Source organism: Carassius carassius, chromosome 8, assembly GCF_963082965.1.
Source record: "Carassius carassius chromosome 8, fCarCar2.1, whole genome shotgun sequence".
Lineage (NCBI taxonomy): Eukaryota > Metazoa > Chordata > Actinopteri > Cypriniformes > Cyprinidae > Carassius > Carassius carassius.
This window is the reverse complement of record NC_081762.1, coordinates 2,004,223-2,022,317: the sequence shown is the minus strand read 5'-3', so window position 1 is coordinate 2,022,317 and position 18,095 is coordinate 2,004,223. Positions and strand designations below refer to the sequence as shown.

The 18,095-nt window shown below is 41.2% G+C and overlaps 1 protein-coding gene across 4 annotated transcripts in view; it reads right to left on the bottom strand.

Annotated features, from left to right (window-relative positions):
- Positions 1–18,095, bottom strand: part of LOC132144948 (NACHT, LRR and PYD domains-containing protein 1b allele 2-like) — a 173,491-nt gene that overhangs the window by 96,528 nt on the left and 58,868 nt on the right. For 2 of the 4 annotated variants that reach the window (XM_059555545.1, XM_059555547.1), the window contains exon 3: positions 238–354. The exons of 1 other annotated variant lie outside the window; for it this stretch is intronic. The gene's annotated coding sequence lies outside the window, so the exon portion shown is untranslated. Of the gene's footprint in view, positions 1–237; positions 355–628; positions 715–1,480; positions 1,535–18,095 lie in introns of those variants that run through there. One more of the 4 variants, XM_059555546.1, reaches the window with a different exon arrangement.

The window sequence follows — 18,095 nt, the reverse complement described above, 5'->3', positions numbered from 1 at the left end:
GATGAGTCCGTTTTCTTCTGCTCGCCCGTATCTACAGTCAGGATGTGTTCACTGTGTCTGTACCAAGTCAAGATGGCTCTCAGTTTTGAAATCTCTGAACAGATAGTTTGTCATAGTGTACTGTATTATTAAAGACATATAGCAGTGACTTCTGTTCTGTTGATGCGTTTTCTTATTAAAGTAATGGAGCTGTTTCATTTGTGCTGTAATTTGATGATTTAAAAAAAATCCCTGTACCTCAGTTCAGGTGATGTGTGTCTTCCCTGAAAATGTAATGGTTCTTCTATAGACTAGTTGCCATTCATGGACACACAGCTGGGCTCTGAAGAGTTTGATCTGTCCACCTGAAATTGACTTTAATAGAATAAAAACATTGGAAAATAGATAATATAGTAGAGATAAGAATCCAACTGATAGATTTTACATAAATAAGTTTAAATAAATAAATAAAGCTGAAGATATGTTGAGGAGTGATGACAAGGATAATTCCATCTATCCATCCACCTGTCTATCTGTCTGTGGTATCTTTGGTGTATTAGTGTCAGTATTTGAAGACCTAAACACCCTGGTCATGTGGTGTAGTGTATCTTCTATTTAACATTAAGATCATATGAAGACTTTGACATACCTGCCTCCTGGAGAAATATCTCCATCTCTGAATGCTTGTGTGTCCTCCATGATTCATTCAGTCTTCATGAAGCTGCACAGATACGTCTGATGAGACAGAAACACTCAGATACAACAAAACACAAGATGTATGTGTTTATAGAAAACAGAAGACTCTGACTTCTGATTTCTAATCAGTAATCAAGATTTAACTTCTGTATTAATTAGATTTGTCATCATGTTATTGCATATGTTCAGAACTGGCATCATCTGAATCAGCAGACATTCTTTTTCAGTTAGATATTGACTTTAGTTTACACAGAAAAAAAAACATTATATAGACGTTTTTTATTTAATGGTATTTTATTATTTCAATTTAATGTATTACACTTTCAATAAAACATTTGCAATTAGTTTGTAAAATGTGTTTTGCATGTTTTGGCCTGAGACACTTAGTGTTGGTAGACACAATTTAAAAATTCATAAAGAAAAAATCAAATAAAACTGTTCTGCAAATTCTTGTTCTACATCTCCCCCTGTGGTCATTATGATATTGCTGTACTGTTTTATTGTTTAATAACTGCTTGCCAAAATCATTACTAAAGCTATTTACCTCACTATAGAGTCATATTTTAAAAAATCATAAAAAGATTCAACAGTTCAAAAGTTTTCTGCAAAATCCACCAGATTCCGTTTCATTCTTTAATAATTTAATGCCCTAAGTCATGACGAATATATAATAAAATCCATGTCTGTTATGCAAGACAAAAGTGTTTCCCTCGAGTGAAGCGACCGCTGCTGACTCACATCTCGTAAAATAACACAATTTACAGCACAGTAAAGACTTTATAAATGAAATTCAATGTATAGAAACCTTTATTTCGCTGAAGAAGTGCAGCAGATCGACGGCGCTGAGAGCAGCTCTCTCCTGTGGAGGACTCCCGAGCTCTGATTGTAACTCCGGGTTGTTTCATCAGATACAAGCTCAGCCCAGTGATAAAAATGGCCTAACAACTTAGTTAACAAAAAAAACTACCCAGCACCCGGGTAAAAATATTAAAAACAACCCAATAAAATGACCCAACAGACTGAACCCAGCATTTTTGAGTTGTCTGTGTGTCTAAACCACTTCAGCTTTAGCGAGATCCAAGTAAAACAAAACCGAAAGCATCGCACACAGGTGAGCTTCCTGAGTCTGGAATGATGGAGCCGCCGGATGACTGCTCTTTATTACCCTCTGCTGGTTCTTCTGTTAAAGCAGATTGAGCTGTCAGAAGATGTCGCTCTATTAGCTTGCAGACACCTGGCTAAACATTTTAGAGTCCAGATACAGTCAATGAATGAGGACATAAGAAATAAAAAGAGAAAACTTTCCACCAAACATTGTGCTGTTCCTGACTGTTTGGCTCCACATACAGCTGTGTCTGATGTTTCGAGTGACTGACATTTATTTTCAACAAGATCTCTGATGATTTCAATCTGATCTCAACAGTTTGAGCAGCAGATTTCAGTCTGATTCTCTGAACCGGATGCAGCTTCACAAAGAGACTGTTTGATCTGTAAGTAAACGTATTAAATGGCCTTTTAATATTTCATCACATTATTATCAATAAAGCATTATTTTCTAGAACACAGTAAAATAACTGGGAAAATACTTAATTCATACACAGTAAAAAACAACTAAATGTATTTTTATTTTACAGTACATGCTCTGTCAGATTTACAAGAATAATGCAAATTCATTATTCAGCAGACAACAGCATCATATATATATTTTTTTAAACGTATGTATTTAAATTGAAAATTTTACAAATTATAAGAACAAAGTAATGCTTTCTTAGTCAGTCTTTTATTTTGTAATTTTAAGAGCAATAAACATATATTGCAATGTTAAGGAATTCATGTTTTTTTCATTCAGATATGTAAATCAACATGTATAAATTGTTAGTAGTCAATTAATGGGGAGATAATCGAAATTGAATCGGTCTGGAAAAATTAATCGTTAGATTAATCGATGCATCGAAAAAATAATCGCTAGATTAATCGTTTAAAAAATAATCAGTGCTAAAATAAAACTACTGTGATCACTGTGAGGTCACTACGCACTCACTGTGTGCTCATACTGTGTTCATTGTGTGCTCATACTGTGGTCACTGTGTGCTCATACTGTGGTCACTGTGTGCTCATACTGTGTTCATTGTGTGCTCATACTGTGGTCACTGTGTGCTCATACTGTGGTCACTGAGTGCTCATACTGTGTTCATTGTGTGCTCATACTGTGGTCACTGTGTGCTCATACTGTTGTCACTGTGTGCTCATACTGTGGTCACTGTGTGCTCATACTGTGATCACTGTGTGCTCATACTGTGATCACTGTGTGCTCATACTGTGTTCACTGTGTGCTCATACTGTGTTCACTGTGTGCTCATACTGTGGTCACTGTGTGCTCATACTGTGTTCACTGTGTGCTCATACTGTGGTCACTGTGTGCTCATACTGTGATCACTGTGTGCTCATACTGTGATCACTGTGTGCTCATACTGTGTTCACTGTGTGCTCATACTGTGTTCACTGTGTGCTCATACTGTGGTCACTGTGTGCTCATACTGTGGTCACTGTGTGCTCATACTGTGATCACTGTGTGCTCATACTGTGGTCACTGTGTGCTCATACTGTGGTCACTGAGTGCTCATACTGTGTTCACTGTGTGCTCATACTGTGTTCACTGTGTGCTCATACTGTGGGCTCATACTGTGGTCACTGTGTGCTCATACTGTGATCACTGTGTGCTCATACTGTGTTCACTGTGTGCTCATACTGTGGTCACTGTGTGCTCATACTGTGGTCACTGTGTGCTCATACTGTGATCACCAGTGTTGGGAAGGTTACTTTGGAAATGTAATAGGTTACAGATTACAAGTTAGCCTGTTTAAAATGTAATAGTAGTGTAACTTTTTCAATTACTTTATTAAAGTAATGTAACTAATTACTTTTGAGTACTTTTTGATTACTTTTCTAAATTTGTGAAAATTAAAGAATAATAAATAAAAGCATATACATCAACTTAAATACAGTTATCTAATAAGCATGTGACGTATTCTGTGTACTAAACTCCTGAAACATTGGTGTTTTTTTTAAACTGCTGTCTCTTTGTATATGATGATAGTTTTCTCAAAATAAGTAAAATGCTCATGAAGTGACTCACAGCAGTTCTAGAAATTATGTTTATGTGCTCATGTACACCTATATTGAGATGGCAGAGGTTGAAAACACTGCGAGCTTCAGTAGGCCTATGTGTAGTAAATGAAACCATGTCTTTGTCATTAATTTACAGCAGGGGCGGACTGGGAAAAAAATTCAGACTGGAAAATTCAAACTCATACAAACAAATTCATGGACAAAACTATTTTTTTGTATGGACCTGACATAAAAAAGGTTTAAATCTTTAATTTGGGGACATGCAAAATAATTAAAAGTTCTCTCCTGAACTGCACCTTCACTTCCATTTTTCTCTTCAGTCTCTTTATTTTGCCCTGTTATCCATCTCTCTCATGACTTTAATACTCAAGATTGAACAAAACTATACTTTACAATACAATACTCTACAATACTACAATATCTTTATAGAAAAATCCTAATACTGTACACGAGTCATGTTTTTCCCTTACAAAAGTTAAACATGCTTTTATTAGCCTCTATAAAAGTAAAATAACCTTGTTTTGTTTTTGTTTTTTTGCAAATGGATTTGTATTTATTTTTAAATAAATACATTTGTAAAATAATTTTAAATTTTTGGTTACCACATTTAAACAATAGTAACCATTTTGTCTGGATTTATAGTTAAATATTAAAATGTTAATTTTCGTAAGGGTTGTGGTGTTGTCTGTCGTAGCTCCCCCTAAACCTATAAAAAAATCGGATTTTTTTTTCAGATAAATTCCTACTGTAACATTACAACAGATAATAATGATGTCCTTTATATAGTATTTTGAGTGATGACTGATGAGCAACGTGCTGCTGCTTGATTAAATAAATAAAAAAACAAAGACAAAAAAGCATCTTTACAGATGAAACTGACGTGAAACCCTGAACAGTAGTTCTGCTTCTCTGCTCCATCAGTCCACTCTATACTCTCTCTCTCTCTCCCTCTCTCTCTCTCTCTCTCTCTCTCTCTCTCTCTCTCTCGCATTGATTACTCTGAGTCTGATCCAAACCGTTTGGCGGAGGCGCGGAGAGCGCGCGAGTCATGACTCTTCATGATTTATTAGAGATTTAATTATCAAATGGCGGATTCGCAAATGATCGCTTTAGTACATTCGGCAGGCAATTATACAATAATGATATTAAATAGTAGGTCAAAATCGGTTTGCTGGCCACCGGGAATTGTCCCGGTTCTCCCGGTGTCCAGTCCGCGCCTGATTTCCACAGACACGCAGATTGTGCAAGTCATATATTGAATTTTTGGGGCTTTATATTCACAGACACTAGTCAATGACATGTTTTGATTCAAGTGTACTGACTTTTGATTTAGTTATCCAAAATGTGGCATATTCCGTCTGCATTAGGCATTCCGTTTTTATGACTGGATTCTACGAACCAGACTGTATTTCCGCATCCCGGAAATTATTAGGGCGGTATGTCTCAGAATAGTCAGCGCAATTTGGGAAAGAAATCAGTTAAATCTGTATGTGGATGTGTGTAAATATTCAAATGTAATCCCCTTTGTAATCGTTAAAAATTTCATAAGTAACTGTAATTTAATTACTCATTTTTTCTTAGTAACTGTAACTAATTACAGTTACAATAATTTTGTAATTAAATTATGTAACGCCGTTACATGTAACTAGTTACTCCCCAACACTGGTGATCACTGTGTGCTCATACTGTGGTCACTGTGTGCTCATACTGTGGTCACTGTGTGCTCATACTGTGATCACTGTGTGCTCATACTGTGATCACTGTGTGCTCATACTGTGAGATCACCATATAACACCACTATGCAATAATTGTGTTAGTTCACTGTTATCTAAAATGATTCAGTTAATTCAAACTTTTACACCCACATTCTTTATTTCCATCAATAAAAACAATCAAACAAAAAGTCAGCTTTTTCCTTTATTTGGTTTCCTTTTCAGCCTGGTGTTGGCGTTGGACAAAAAAATTTCTACTTGGCGAATACATTCTGTGTCTGGTGTTGTTCTGTTGGTTACTTTTAGCTTCTTCACCTCTATTTCATTTTGTTTGTGAAAAGACCTGACACATTCTAAAAACACAAAGAGCAAGGTGTTAACATTACTGTACTGTCCTGTGCTGTCCTGATCTAGAAATGCAGTTTATCAACTGCAAGCTGTTCTATTCGCCGCGGGAGTTTCACTCGTTCATTCTGGTTAGTGTTTACATTCCTCCACAAGCGCATGTGAGCTCAGCTTTACAGAAACTCGCTGATCAGATCACAGACACAGAACAACAACACCCGGACTCTGTTTTAATCATTCTTGGGGACTTTAATAAAGCCAATCTCTCCCGTGAACTGCCAAAATACAGACAGCATGTTACCTGTCCCACCAGAGACAGTAATATATTGGATCACTGTTACACCACAATAAAGGATGCATATCACTCTGTTCCACGAGCAGCTTTGGGACGTTCTGATCACTGTCTGGTTCATCTTATACCGACCTACAAGCAGAAACTTAAATCTGCTAAACCTGTAGTAAAGACTGTGAAGAGATGGACCAGCGAAACAGAGCAGGATTTACAATCTTGTTTTGACATCACTGACTGGAGTGTTTTTGAAGCTGCTACCACCGATCTGGACGAACTCACAGAGGCTGTAACATCCTATATTAGTTTCTGTGAGGATATATGCATTCCTACCAGGACTTATTTAACATTCAACAATGATAAGCCATGGTTTACAGTAAAACTCAGACACCTTCGTCAGGCCAAAGAGGATGCCTACAGAAATGGGGACAGGGTCTTGTACAATCAGGCCAGGAACACACTGAACAAAGAGATTAGAGCGGCTAAAAAGACCTACGCTAAAAAGTTGGAAGACCAGTTTACTTCCAACGACTCTACTTCAGTTTGGAGAGGACTGAGAGCCATCACAAACTACAAGACACCATCCCCTTGCACTGAGGCTAATCAACGACTTGCTAACGACCTGAATGAGTTTTATTGTAGATTTAAAACCCCCAACACCCACTCTGACCATCTCCCTACACAACCATTAACACCTCCTGCAATCCCCCTCTCCATACCTCCTGCTCTTCAAATCTGTGAAGATGATGTGCGCCAGGTCTTCAAGAAAAACAAAAGAAGAAAAGCACCAGGCCCAGATGGCGTTTGTAACAAGGGGTCGGAGGCGTTCGGATCCATATGCAGCATTTTATTGAAGAATGGTCAAACAGGCAGAAATCAGGAATGGCGTCAGGTGTGTCAGGGATAACCAGAATCGTAATCAGAAACAAGCAGGGATCGAGACAGGCAGCGGAGAATCAGAGTCGGAATAAACAGTCCAAAGGTCAAAACACAGGAATAATAAACACAGGGAAAACGCTCGGAAATGTCAGACTGGCTAAACAAGACTTCGCAGTGAGTGAGAGTGAATGTGCTGCTTTTATGTGTGTGTGTAAATGAGGTGCAGGTGTGGCAAGGAAATTGGCTGATGAATGAGGTGCAGGTGTGGCAGGGTGATTGTGATGCAGTGACTCATGGGTAATGTAGTTCGGGTGTGGTGCAACAGTATGAGAGGTGCTAGTGTCCAAGTGACATCTGGTGGTTGATGGGTGGAATGGTCCTGAGTGGAGTGCCCTCTAATGAAGTTCATGGGCACTCCATCTAATAATCGTGACATAGCCCACCCCCAAAGGAGCGGCTTCCAGACGCTCAAAACAATCTAGGAGGGCGGTGGAGCGGAGGCGGAACAGGGGGAGGGATGGAGGGCCAGGTCCATGAGGAAGTGCAGTGGACTGGGGCAGAGCAGGTGGAACTGGAGCCCTTCCTGGGCCTAACTCAGGAAAACAGGAGCCCTTCCTGGGCCTGGCATAGGAAACAGGGGCCCGCCATTGGCCTAACTCGGGAACGGGAGCCCGCCTTGGGCCTAAATCTGGAACAAGGGTCCACCAAGGCAGAGCAGGTGGCGTGGCAGCCCACCAGAGTGGAGCAGGTGGAGCTGGAGCCCACCAGGGAGGAGTAGAGGACCACCACAGCAGAGCAGATGGGACAGAAGCCCACCAGGGCGGTGCAGAGGACCACCACAGCCGAGCAGATGGGACAGAAGCCCACCAGGGTGGAGCAGAGGACCACCACAGCCGAGCAGACAGGACAGAAGCCCACCAGGGCGGAGCAGAGGACCACCACAGCCGAGCAGACGGGACAGAAGCCCACCAGGACGGAGCAGAGGACCACCACAGCCGAGCAGACGGGACAGAAGCCCACCAGGGCGAAGCAGAGGACCACCACAGTGGAGTCGATGGCACCGGACCGTAAGTCTGCTCAGGTGGGACTGAAACAGAGAACATTGACAGGTTAATAGCGGCCTCCGTGGCCGTGATGAGATGGTAGCTGGCCTCCTTGGCCATTACAGGGCAGGCGGTTAGTTCATGGAGGACCTCCGTGGTCATGACAGGACAGACAGAGAGTTGGTGGATGGTCTCCATAGCCCAGACCGGAATGAATGAGAGCTCATTGACGGCCTCCCTGGCCGTGACAGGATAGGACGAGAGCTCTGAGATGTGACGAGGCTCTGGGAGTTCGGCTGAGATGTGACGAGGCTCTGGTAGATCTGTGGTGATTTGATTGGGTTCATGAAGATCAGCTGTGACTTGACTGTGCCCATGAAGATCGTTGGTGACTTGACTTGGTTCCTGAGGATCAACTGTGACTTGACTTTGCTCATGAAGATCGTTGATGACTTGACTTTGCTCATGAAGATCGTTGATGACTTGACTTTGCTCATGAAGATCGTTGATGACTTGACTTTGCTCATGAAGATCTTTGATGACTTGACTTGGCTCATGAAGATCGTTGGTGACTTGACTTGGTTCCTGAGGATCAACTGTGACTTGACTTTGCTCATGAAGATCGTTGGTGACTTGACTTTGCTCATGAAGATCGTTGATGACTTGACTTTGCTCATGAAGATCGTTGGTGACTTGACTTTGCTCATGAAGATCGTTGGTGACTTGACTTGGTTCCTGAGGATCAACTGTGACTTGACTTTGCTCATGAAGATCGTTGGTGACTTGACTTTGCTCATGAAGATCGTTGGTGACTTGACTTTGCTCATGAAGATCGTTGGTGACTTGACTTTGCTCATGAAGATCGTTGGTGACTTGACTTGGTTCCTGAGGATCAACTGTGACTTGACTTTGCTCATGAAGATCGTTGGTGACTTGACTTTGCTCATGAAGATCGTTGGTGACTTGACTTTGCTCATGAAGATCGTTGATGACTTGACTTTGCTCATGAAGATCGTTGGTGACTTGACTTGGTTCCTGAGGATCAACTGTGACTTGACTTTGCTCATGAAGATCAACTGTGACTTGACTTTGCTCATGAAGATCGTAGGTGACTTGATTTTGCTCATGAAGATCGTTGGTGACTTGACTTGGTTCCTGAGGATCAACTGTGACTTGACTTTGCTCATGAAGATCAACGGTGACTTGACTTTGCTCATGAAGATCGTTGGTGACTTGACTTTGCTCATGAAGATCGTTGGTGACTTGACTTGGTTCCTGAGGATCAACGGTGACTTGACTTTGCTCATGAAGATCAACGGTGACTTGACTTTGCTCATGAAGATCAACGGTGACTTGACTTTGCTCATGAAGATCAACGGTGACTTGACTTTGCTCATGAAGATCAACGGTGACTTGACTTTGCTCATGAAGATCAACGGTGACTTGACTTGGTTCCTGAGGATCAACTGTGACTTGACTTATTTCACGGAGGTTAATGGTGACTTGACTTTGCTCATGAAGATCGTTGGTGACTTGACTTTGCTCATGAAGATCGTTGGTGACTTGACTTTGCTCATGAAGATCGTTGGTGACTTGACTTTGCTCATGAAGATCGTTGGTGACTTGACTTTGTCTATGAAGAACACCAGTGACTAGCCTTGGCTCTGGAAAGTCCATGGTGACTAGCCCTGACTCTGGAAAGTCCATGGTGACTAGCCCTGACTCTGGAAAGTCCATGGTGACTAGCCCTGACTCTGGAAAGTCCATGGTGACTAGCCCTGACTCTGGAAAGTCCATGGTGACTAGCCCTGACTCTGGAGAGTTCACTGGAACCTGACTCGACTCTGGAGAGTTCACTGGAACCTGACTCGACTCTGGAGAGTTCACTGGAACCTGACTCGACTCTGGAGAGTTCACTGGAACCTGACACGACTCTGGAGAGTTCACTGGAACCTGACTCGACTCTGGAGAGTTCACTGGAACCTGACTCGACTCTGGAGAGTTCACTGGAACCTGACTCGACTCTGGAGAGTTCACTGGAACCTGACTCGACTCTGGAGAGTTCACTGGAACCTGACTCGACTCTGGAGAGTTCACTGGAACCTGACTCGACTCTGGAGAGTTCACTGGAACCTGACTCGACTCTGGAGAGTTCACTGGAACCTGACTCGACTCTGGAGAGTTCACTGGAACCTGACTCAACTCTGGAGAGTTCACTGGAACCTGACTCGACTCTGAAAATTCAACGGTCAACTGACTCGACTCTGGAAGGCCAACAGGAACTAACCCTGACTCTGGAAGGTCAGCGAAGACTTGACCTGACTCTGGATGGTCAACAGTGACCTGATTGGACTCTTGTTCTGGACGGTCAGTGGAGACTTGACCTGACTCTGGAAAGTCGATGGGGACCTTGGGCCATGGGCTTAACTCGGGAACGGGAGCCCGCCTTGGGCCTAAATCTGGAACAAGGGTCCACCAAGGCAGAGCAGGTGGCGTGGCAGCCCACCAGAGTGGAGCAGGTGGAGCTGGAGCCCACCAGGGAGGAGTAGAGGACCACCACAGCAGAGCAGACGGGACAGAAGCCCACCAGGGCGGTGCAGAGGACCACCACAGCCAAGCAGACGGGACAGAAGCCCACCAGGGCGGAGCAGAGGACCACCACAGCCGAGCAGACAGGACAGAAGCCCACCAGGGCGGAGCAGAGGACCACCACAGCCGAGCAGACGGGACAGAAGCCCACCAGGGCGGAGCAGAGGACCACCACAGCCGAGCAGACGGGACAGAAGCCCACCAGGGCGAAGCAGAGGACCACCACAGTGGAGTCGATGGCACCGGACCGCAAGTCTGCTCAGGTGGGACTGAAACAGAGAACATTGACAGGTTAATAGCGGCCTCCGTGGCCGTGATGAGATGGTAGCTGGCCTCCTTGGCCATTACAGGGCAGGCGGTTAGTTCATGGAGGACCTCCGTGGTCATGACAGGACAGACAGAGAGTTGGTGGATGGTCTCCATAGCCCAGACCGGAATGAATGAGAGCTCATTGACGGCCTCCCTGGCCGTGACAGGATAGGACGAGAGCTCTGAGATGTGACGAGGCTCTGGGAGTTCGGCTGAGATGTGACGAGGCTCTGGTAGATCTGTGGTGATTTGATTGGGTTCATGAAGATCAGCTGTGACTTGACTGTGCCCATGAAGATCGTTGGTGACTTGACTTGGTTCCTGAGGATCAACTGTGACTTGACTTTGCTCATGAAGATCGTTGATGACTTGACTTTGCTCATGAAGATCGTTGATGACTTGACTTTGCTCATGAAGATCGTTGATGACTTGACTTGGCTCATGAAGATCGTTGGTGACTTGACTTGGTTCCTGAGGATCAACTGTGACTTGACTTTGCTCATGAAGATCGTTGGTGACTTGACTTTGCTCATGAAGATCGTTGATGACTTGACTTTGCTCATGAAGATCGTTGGTGACTTGACTTTGCTCATGAAGATCGTTGGTGACTTGACTTGGTTCCTGAGGATCAACTGTGACTTGACTTTGCTCATGAAGATCGTTGGTGACTTGACTTTGCTCATGAAGATCGTTGGTGACTTGACTTTGCTCATGAAGATCATTGGTGACTTGACTTTGCTCATGAAGATCGTTGATGACTTGACTTTACTCATGAAGATCGTTGGTGACTTGACTTGGTTCCTGAGGATCAACTGTGACTTGACTTTGCTCATGAAGATCAACGGTGACTTGACTTTGCTCATGAAGATCGTAGGTGACTTGACTTTGCTCATGAAGATCGTTGGTGACTTGACTTGGTTCCTGAGGATCAACTGTGACTTGACTTTGCTCATGAAGATCGTTGGTGACTTGACTTTGCTCATGAAGATCGTTGGTGACTTGACTTTGCTCATGAAGATCGTTGGTGACTTGACTTGGTTCCTGAGGATCAACGGTGACTTGACTTTGCTCATGAAGATCAACGGTGACTTGACTTTGCTCATGAAGATCAACGGTGACTTGACTTTGCTCATGAAGATCAACGGTGACTTGACTTTGCTCATGAAGATCAACGGTGACTTGACTTTGCTCATGAAGATTAACGGTGACTTGACTTTGCTCATGAAGATCAACGGTGACTTGACTTTGCTTATGAAGATCAACGGTGACTTGACTTTGCTCATGAAGATCAACGGTGACTTGACTTTGCTCATGAAGATCAACGGTGACTTGACTTTGCTCATGAAGATCAACGGTGACTTGACTTTGCTCATGAAGATCAACGGTGACTTGACTTGGTTCCTGAGGATCAACTGTGACTTGACTTAGTTCACGGAGGTTAATGGTGACTTGACTTTGCTCATGAAGATCGTTGGTGACTTGACTTTGCTCATGAAGATCGTTGGTGACTTGACTTTGCTCATGAAGATCGTTGGTGACTTGACTTTGCTCATGAAGATCGTTGGTGGCTCGACTTTGTCTATGAAGAACACCAGTGACTAGCCTTGGCTCTGGAAAGTCCATGGTGACTAGCCCTGACTCTGGAAAGTCCATGGTGACTAGCCCTGACTCTGGAAAGTCCATGGTGACTAGCCCTGACTCTGGAAAGTCCATGGTGACTAGCCCTGACTCTGGAAAGTCCATGGTGACTAGCCCTGACTCTGGAAAGTCCATGGTGACTAGCCCTGACTCTGGAAAGTCCATGGTGACTAGCCCTGACTCTGGAGAGTTCACTGGAACCTGACTCGACTCTGGAGAGTTCACTGGAACCTGACTCGACTCTGGAGAGTTCACTGGAACCTGACACGACTCTGGAGAGTTCACTGGAACCTGACTCGACTCTGATTAGTTTAATAAAAACTTACTGAATTAGATTTTACTTGTTTTACTACACTGTATTGCTAGTGTTCTGATTAAAACAGTGTAACTGAAAACACTGCTTATGAATAATTTGTGAATTGTATGATTGCATCTGAAGACATTAAATAAGTGTTTAATAAATAGTGTTGTCCACTTTGTTTCCAACTCCCCTGTTACTGAACTGTAAAGTGAAAATATTGTGTGATTTATTTTGCATTCAGTATTAAATATTTTTCACAATATCAAAGTTATTCTGAAACGTGAACATACCTAAACTCACTGGTTAAATCTTATGTGCCCTCCAGAAGTTTGCGCTCTGCAAGTGAACGATGCCCTGTGGTGCCATCCCAAAGAAGTTTCAGTTTTAACGGAATGGTTTCAGTCATAAAGGTACAAGAGTTTCTCTTGCAAGTGCCGCAAAAATTAGAAATTAAATGCCAAATTATTTTACATAAACCTTTAAATATTATTGTATTTGGATTGTTCTACTTCAATTTTTTAACAATACATCCATGCATACTCTGCATAATAAAGTTTGGGATTATTTTCATCTGTTTTATAAAGTATGTTTCCTAAATAAAACTGCTGTTTTACAATTTTGAGCATGTGGTAGTTTATTGAAGTTGATTGTAAAGCCATTGCTGCCAGCCATTTGATTTTTAGCCTTGCATGTACAGTGTTGATCTAAATGCAAACTAGGATCTAATTGAACATACAAGTGTGTATTTATACATGGTGCCAGGCATGACGGTGAAACAACATCGTGTTATCAACGTTTATTAACTTTTCAAAATCAACACCTCATCAGCGTTAATCCAAGGTCTGCAGACCGACCGTAATTCACCCGTGAAGAAGGTAAGACGGTGAAACCGCGTAGCGATTTCAACGGTGAATCAACTAGTGATGGGTCGTTTGCGAATGAGCCGACTCTAAGAGCCGGCTCTTGTAGGTGGACGATGGGAGCTGGCTCTATTAAAAGAAAATATAGCCTATAGAAATTAAATAATTATGTAATAATGAAATAATGGATGCATTTTATTTTATTTAAAATAATTGACTAATTCAAAAAACAAACAAAAAAATATTATATTTCGACTGTCTGATCAGCCTCACATTCTGTTCCTGTCAATCATACACGAGGTGTCAACCAATTATACGGCTTGAGCAGTGTTGGGAAGGTTACTTTGGAAATGTAATAGATTACAGATTACAAGTTACCCTGTTTAAAATGTAATAGTAGTGTAACTTTTTCAATTACTTTATTAAAGTAATGTAACTAATTACTTTTGAGTACTTTTTGATTACTTTTCTAAATTTGTGAAAATTAAAGAATAATAAATAAAAGCATATACATCAACTTAAATACAGTTATCTAATAAGCATGTGACGTATTCTGTGTAATAAACTCCTGAAACATTGGTGTTTTTTTGAAACTGCTGTCTCTGTATATGATGATAGTTTTCTCAAAATAAGTAAAATGCACATGTTCTAGAAATTATGTTTATGTGCTCGTGTACTCCTATATTGAGGCAGCAGAGGTTAAAACACTGCAAGCTTTAGTAGGCCTATGTGTAGTAAATGAAGCCATGTCTTTGCCATTAATTTACAGGAGGGGCGGACTGGGAAAAAAATTCAGACTGGAAAATTCAAACTCATACAAACAAATTCATGGACAAAACTATTTTTTGTATGGACCTGACATAAAAAAGGTTTAAATCTTTAATTTGGGGACATGCAAAATAATTAAAAGTTCTCTCCTGAACTGCACCTTCACTTCCATTTTTCTCTTCAGTCTCTTTATTTTGCCCTGTTATCCATCTCTCTCGTCACTTTAATACTCAAGATTGAACAAACCTATACTTTACAATACAATACTCTACAATACTACAATATCTTTATAGAAAAATCCTAATACTGTACACGAGTCATGTTTTTCCCTTACAAAAAATTACCATGCTTTTATTAGCCTGTATAAAAGTAAAATAACCTTGTTTTTTTTTTGCAAATGGATTTGTATTTATTTTTAAATAAATACATTTGTAAAATAATTTTACATTTTTGGTTATCAGTATAATATTAGTTAAACAATAGTAACCATTTTCTCTGGATTTATAGTTAAATATTAAAATGTTAATTTTCGTAAGGGTTGTGTTGTTGTCTGTCGTAGCTCCCCCTAAACCTATAAAAAAAAATCTGACGGCGTCAAATATTATATTTAAAATATTTTAAATGTACTGCAAGATGCTCGTGATCTTATGTTCCAAGCGCCGAACCTATTTTTAGCCTAAACGCGATAATCAGAAATTATCTCACTCTCTCACCCTCAAATCACTCGATCGATTGTTTGATTTAATAATCATTGTTCAACATTTAGACTGATAACTGGAAACGCATACAAGTCTGAAAGGAACCAAAGACTTAAACTACTTAAGTCTGTGTGCATTGAATTTATATAATACACAAGTTTCACAAATTGAGTTGAATTACTGAAATTAACTTTTCCACGACATTCTAATTTACTGAGATTCACCTGTACTTTAGCCATGGAGCGAAGGCGGAGCAGTGTTTCTGGTATCAGTGAGCACCAGTGATGCGCGGGTCAATGTATGAACAACCCGCACCCGACCGATGTTTTCAACTAACCCGCCCGAAAACTCGGACTACAAAAAAAGAAAAAGAAAATATTGTACCCGACCCGCTTCCTGACCCGCATTTTTTAAAAGTAGTAAATGCGTCGCCCCTTTATATTAATTTAATTACTTAAATATACTATAGGCTAGCCTACAGCATAAGCGTTATGACCGCACACATAAGGCGTGCCACAAAGAACCAGTTAAAGTAATGATTATGAATGTGTCTAAATTAGCAAGGACTCATTTAATTGTTTAGTAATAAACTGGTGTTTCTGTTTCTGTCGCTGCAAAGATGAAGTTGACGATGCAGACTCGCCATGAACGCCAGAGAGAAAGGTCTCTCCACCTTCAATACCATGACTTAGGTGCTCTTGAGCAAGGCATTGAACCCCCAACTGCTCCCCGGGCGCCGCAGCATAAATGGCTGCCCACTGCTCCGGGTGTGTGCTCACAGTGTGTGTGTGTGTGTGTTCACTGCTCTGTGTGTGTGCACTTCGGATGGGTTAAATGCAGAGCACAAATTCTGAGTATGGGTCACCATACTTGGCTGAATGTCACGTCACTTTCATTTCAGAATCAGGAAAAATGACTGGGACTAACTTGTTACTGCAGTCATGTACGGCATGATAAATGCTTGTCACTTCTGCTGCCCAAACTTTGTCAGCCTGTGGGTTTATTGGAAAACGATTGCACTGATTTGCATGTTTCTTGATGATGTGCTTTTTTCTGTGATGCTCACATGCACCATGTCCCTTCATGTCGCATTCTCCCCCATGTCCCACAGAAAAACTGCTTTTGCATAAAATGCCAAAAATTCTCTCTGCTTCGCCATCTACAGGTCTTAACCAAGAGTATGTTGTGGTCCATTCGCTATTTAAATTGCATCTTCTCTTTTTTGTGGCCATGGCTGCTTGAACAGCGCGCGCTCTCCAGTCCAATCTGAGGAGTTGAGGAGGCGTTCGTGCACCAGTCAACAGTTTGATTGACATACGACTCAGCCTATCGACTAACGCTTTTATTGCTCTCCTCTGAACTATTGGACATAAGTTAACACTACGCCTATGGACGTATCTGTGTATTTATTAGGCAGGGTCGAATGAAAAAGTTGATCCGCTCATTTCGGATCAACCGCGCATCACTGAAAACTATCAGGTACCACAACGGTTCCTGGATTGACTAAAAAATAGTTTTAATTGTTCCAAATACAATTATGGTTTTCTATTTTACCATTTTCCCTGATTTATTCCCATCTGTTGACTTTAGTTTATAAATTATTAACGTTACAAATCTGTTGAAATGGCGACATTTACTGTTATATGTAACTTGCAGCTTATGCAGAGATGACGTTTGTGATTATTTTTTACATGTTTTGTGATTTCACAGTAACATTATACTATTATTTTTAAATTCAGTAAATTAAGAATGTTTTTAACTCAAGAACTCATCTCGACAGAACTCAACTGTTTTATATCACTGCTGATATAATGAGCAATTTTGCTTTTCTTGTACTTCCATCTCTTTCATTAACTTCTTCCTTTCCTCTCAATCCTCTGCATAATTTCCAACAATGCTCTTGCGATTCACCCATTTTGTCCTGTCTTTGTTTTTTGGAAGGAGCGGATCTCAATAGTCCCGCTCAGATTTGCACTCGTTTCTAAAGAAGTGCTCACCGCAGAGTCAAATAACATCCAGCTTGGTCAATATTGATAGTTAAACAATATTTAGCTAAATGTGTTTTTGTGTTGAAAGCTTGGCTGGTTTAGGACTGCCCTGGATAAATAATGAAGATAATAAAACCATCAATAGGTGGCAGCAAGCCATTGTTTTGATAAATGATTTATTGAATCGTTCAAATCAAACGACTCATTCAAAATGGCTGATTCAGAAACGAAACAAGCTTGCGTCCCAATGTGCATCCATCCTAAATTGTATTTCATATTAATAATTTTCAATACTATTTAGGGCACATAGGCTCGATAGTTTGCACATTGGGACACAGGGAAAGTGTTCATGAATGGGCTGTTGATTCACTGGCTCACTTGATTCATTCAAAAACCGATTCATTCAAGGAAGAATTTCTTGTTTTTGAAGGAAGAATAAATGGAAAAGATGCTTTGGAAGTGTAAGTATGGCCCTCATAACTGAAAAGAGAGCACAGCTAACGTTATATAAACATTATTCCCCGAATTCACACACAAGTTTCAGACTAAAATGCATGTTAAAGCTGTCTTGACTGAAAATATCTTGTACTGGCACATCTTAAAATATGTCAGTGCCATTGTCGTGTCTCAAGATGCACACCAGTAAAGTTATTAAGGCATTTTTATATTAGTTATTTAAATATCCTTATTTAACCACCTCACAGCAGAACTTCAGATCAGCTGTATGTTATGTGGGTGTTAATGGAGACCTGTTCTGAGGATCTCGAGCACAACGTGGGGATTAAAGGCACTGTATTAAAATGGTTTAGATCATATCTCTCAGTGAGAGTGTTTAAAGTTGGGTATGGGGGCTCTACTTCACCAGCAGCACC